We start from the raw sequence: 4,966 nt of genomic DNA on the forward strand, positions 1-4,966 counted from the left end.
AGCGACTCTCATCGCTGAAGACGACACGTCTCCATTCGTCCCTCCATTCACGCCTGTCGCGACACCACTGGAGGCGGGCTGCACGATGTTGGGGCGTGAGCGGAAGACGGCCTAACGGTGTGCGGGACCGTAGCCCAGCTTCATGGAGACGGTTGCGAATGGTCCTCGCCGATACCCCAGGAGCAACAGTGTCCCTAATTTGCTGGGAAGTGGCGGTGCGGTCCCCTACGGCACTGCGTAGGATCCTACGGTCTTGGCGTGCATCCGTGCGTCGCTGCGGTCCGGTCCCAGGTCGACGGGCACGTGCACCTTCCGCCGACCACTGGCGACAACATCGATGTACTGTGGAGACCTCACGCCCCACGTGTTGAGCAATTCGGCGGTACGTCCACCCGGCCTCCTGCATGCCCACTATACGCCCTCGCTCAAAGTCCGTCAACTGCACATACGGTTCACGTCCACGCTGTCGCGGCATGCTACCAGTGTTAAAGACTGCGATGGAGCTCCGTATGCCACGGCAAACTGGCTGACACTGACGGCGGCGGTGCACAAATGCTGCGCAGCTAGCGCCATTCGACGGCCAACACCGCGGTTCCTGGTGTGTCCGCTGTGCCGTGCGTGTGATCATTGCTTGTACAGCCCTCTCGCAGTGTCCGGAGCAAGTATGGTGGGTCTGACACACCGGTGTCAATGTGTTCTTCTTTCCATTTCCAGGAGTGTAGAATCATGTACACTATCCCTCTACAAACCCTGGAATGGGTTTTCGTGTTTCACTTGTGACATATGCATTCACAGTTTCTCCTTCTGTTGCCTGTACAATTTAATCAACTTGAATATATGTAACCATATGTGTGTCACAACGATGATATACGCATTACATTCCACTAAAATGACCAAATAGATGGAAACCACTTTGATGGAAGAGGCATCTGCCATTTTCTCCTCGAAGAAAAGAAATTGCAAGAAGGAAACTGCTTCTCAGGGCACACAGTTAAAAGCTAAATTGAAAGTCCTATTAAGTCATCTAGATTCATTGGATATTGAAAGAGTAAGTATAGTGGAAATAGAAGTTGACTGTTTGCTATCACTCATTAACTTCGCCTTCAGTGGGGAAGGCCCATGTTGTCGCAGCAACGAAAAGGTGAAAGTACAACCAATACCTGATAAGCATAATATCCATTCAAAGAGCATTTTTGGAGAACCAACTTTTACCGAGATGTCGAATGTTGCAGGTGCACTGAAGCAGTATGAAAGCGAAGTGTTGACTATGCATGTTGGTTTTGATAACACGTACTGTGATAATGAAATTGATCTTTCGTGTGCTCCGTGATTTACAGACCTACTGCGGAAACTCGCCATGTAAAAAGCGAGTAACACATCAACTTTAGTACCTCTATGGTGATGCTAAAATTGAAGTGTTGTTAATAAAGAAATTAATTCAGTGTGTATCTGTTTCTTTTGATTCCTTTATCTTATTGCATGTAGTTAAAAAATTTAATTGAAATATTCAGTTGAAAATTTCAACATGAACTGGACTATATGTGCAGTCGTTTCTAATGGCTTTAGTGCTTTTCGTGGGCAAAGTACACTGTGTTATAAAAAGTATCCAGACACCCCCAAAAACATAAGTTTTTCATATTAGGTGCATTGTGCTGCCACCTACTGCCAGGTATTCCATATCAGCGACCTCAGTAGTCATTAGACATCGTGAGAGAGCAAATGGGGTGCTCTGCGAAACTCACGGACTTCAAACGTGGTCAGATGATTGGGTGTCACTTGAGTCATACGTTTGTACGTGACATTTCCACACTCCTAAACATCCCTAGGTCCTTTGTTTCGAATGTGATAATGAACTGGAAAAGTGAAGGGACACGTAGAGCACAAAAGCGTACAGTCTGACCTCGTCTGTTGACTGACAGAGACCACCGACAGTTGAAGAGGGTCGTAATGTGTAATAGGCAGACTTCTATCCAGACCATCACACAGGAATTCCAAACTGCATCAGGATCCACTGAAAGTACTATGACAATTAGGCGGGAGGTAAGAAAACTTGGATTTCATGGTCGAGCGGCTGCTCTTAATCCACACATCACGCCGATAAATGACAAACGTCGCCTCGCTTGGTGTAAGGAACGAAAACATTGGACGATTGAACAGTGGAGAAACGTTGTGTGGAGTGACGAATCGCGGTACACTATGTGGCAATCCGATGGCAGGGTATTGGTATGGCGAATGCCCGGTGAACGTCATCTGCCAGCGTGTGTAGTGCCAACAGTAAAATTCGGAGGTGGTGGTGTTATAGTATCGTGATTTTCATGGAGGGGGCTTGCATCCCTTGTTGTTTTGCGTGGCACTATCAGAGCACAGGCCTACGTTGATGTTTCAATCACTTTCTTGCTTCCCACTGTTGAAGAGCAATTCGGGGTGGCGATTGCACCTTTCAACGCGATCGAGCACCTGTTCATAATGCACAGCCTTTGGCGGAGTGGTTACACGATAATAATATCCCAGTAATGGACTGGCCTGCACAAAGTCCCGACCTGAATCATACATAACACCTTTGGGAAGTTTTGGAACGCCGACTTCGTGCCAGGCCTCACCGACCGACATCGATACCTCTCCTCAGTGCAGCACTCCGTGAACAATGGGCTGACATTTCCCAAGAAACCTTCCAGGACCTGGCTGAACGTATGCCTGTGAGAGTGGAAGCTGTCATCAAGGCTAAGGGTGGTCCAACACCATACTGAATTCCAGCATTACCGATGGAGGGCGCTACCAACTTTTAAGTCATTTTCAGCCAGGCGTCCGGATACTTTTTATCACATAGTGTATGAGCGTTCATCAATGTCTCCAGTATACATCTTTACTAATCAGTTGTAGCAAAAGAAATCACTGACTCAAAAAGCAACATTTGCTTGACAGATATAATTAAAAATTACTTATTCATGTGAAGTTTAACTTTTTAGAGTACCGTATTCCCTAAGATTTCATTTCGCTGGCTTTCTTGACCTTAATTTTCTACACTGACATGACAAAAGTCATCGGGTAGCAACATGCACATATACAGAAGGCGGTAGTGTCGTGTACGCAAGGTATAAGAGGGCAGCGCATTGCTGGATCTGTCACTTGTACTCAGGTGGTTCATGTGAACAGATTTCTGACCTGAGTATGGCCACACATGTAAAAAGATTTCGGACGTGATGATGACCACACAACAGAAATTAACAGACTTTGAACGTGGAATGGTAGTTTCAGCAAGATATGTGTGATATAACATTTTGGAAATCACTAGGGAATTAATATTCTGATTTCCATAGTGTCAAGAGTGTGCTGAAAATACCAAATTTCAGACAGTGCCTCTGACTGTGGCAACACAGTGGTCGACAGCGTTCACTTAACGATCGAGATCAGTGATGTTTGTGTAGAGTTGTCAGTGCTAACAAACAAGCAACACTATATAAAATAGCTGCAGAAATCAATGTCGTTTGTACGGCAAATGGTTTGGTGACCCAGGTCGCCCGACGTAAATCCCATCTAGCATTTATGGGACACATTTGAGAGGTCAGTTCATGCACAAAATAGTGTGCACCAGCAACACATCTGTGTGTTCTAAATGGCTGTAGAGGCAGTAGGGCTCAATATCTCTGCAGGGGACTTCCAACGACTTGTCAAGTCCACACTATGTCGAGTTACTGCACTACAGTATATGTTTAATACATTGATTGACATATGCCTAGTGGCAGATGGTCCATCACCAGGCCAGACACACAGCGTTAGTCTGATAGTTACTTAATTCGCAAACTACCACAAGGCCGCTGCCGACCACAGCAGAGCCGTCTGTTTGGCTGCAGACAACTTTGCGCCAGTCATGGGGTTGATTCACAGAAGTGGGCAGTATAAGACTTGGTCCCTAATTTTTTTTGGTTGAAAAAATTAAAATTAAATTTCTTAGGTTTGCTGGAAGTATTTTATAAATTCTACCTGTATTTCCTCAGTACGATTTCAAATTTTTACATTGAAATGGCACTGAATTGTACATAATATATTTTATAAAATAGAATAGATGTTTAAAAACTGACATGGAAACATATTTGTTGAAACCCTTCAGAATCAAACCTGATACTTTTAAGAAGTGGGGCAAGGCCAGTATCAGGACAATTGTCTACATTCATGGGCAAGCATACATTTAGGGGAAAAACTATTGTTCTCTTTTGATTGACAGGTCCTTAACCTATTGTTCTTCTAAGAGGACTATGAACACCTGGGAATAATCCATCCTTTTAACTGACAATTCCTTTACCTCTTGTTCCCCCACTCATTCCCCTCCTCCTCCTCCTCCTCCCACTCCCTCTCCTCTTCCCCTAACCCCTCCTCATCCCCCTCCCCCTCCACCTCCCTCACCCCACTGGAAAGTCCCATTGCCAGTGCAAGCACATTTTTTATTTCAGTTTGATTGACTATCGATTAATTAACCTCTCTCCCTCAGGGGCAACCCCCCAGTCCTAGCCCTCACCTCCCCCACATGGAAACTGGCAGGAAAAAGGCAGTTTGTTGGGAAATCGATTGCAGTGTGTGGAATATTGTTTAAACAACTTAGACAATGTGTGGAATATTGTTCATTTAAGCAATTTATGGCAACGGCCTTGCCACAGTGGATACACCGGTTCCCGTGAGATCACCGAAGTTAAGCGCTGTCGGGCGTGGCCGGCACTTGGATGGGTGACCATCTAGCCGACATGCGCTGTTGCCATTTTGCGGGGTGCACTCAGCCTCGTGATGTCAACCGAGGAGCTACTCGACCGAATAGTAGCGGCTCCGGTCAAAGAAAACCATCATAACGACCGGGAGAGCGGTGTGCTGACCACACGCCCCTCCTACCCACATCCTCAACTCAGGATGATACGGCGGTCGGATGGTTCCGATGGGCCACTTGTGGTCCGAAGACGGAATGTTTTTTTAAGCAATG

General features: G+C 46.1%; 1 pseudogene; it reads left to right on the plus strand.

Annotated features, from left to right (window-relative positions):
* The first annotated feature begins 4,633 nt into the window (after positions 1–4,633).
* LOC126185956 (5S ribosomal RNA) lies at positions 4,634–4,750 on the plus strand (annotated as a pseudogene).
* Positions 4,751–4,966: the final 216 nt, after the last annotated feature.

This window comes from Schistocerca cancellata, chromosome 4 (genome assembly GCF_023864275.1).
Source record: "Schistocerca cancellata isolate TAMUIC-IGC-003103 chromosome 4, iqSchCanc2.1, whole genome shotgun sequence".
Taxonomy (NCBI): Eukaryota; Metazoa; Arthropoda; class Insecta; order Orthoptera; family Acrididae; genus Schistocerca; species Schistocerca cancellata.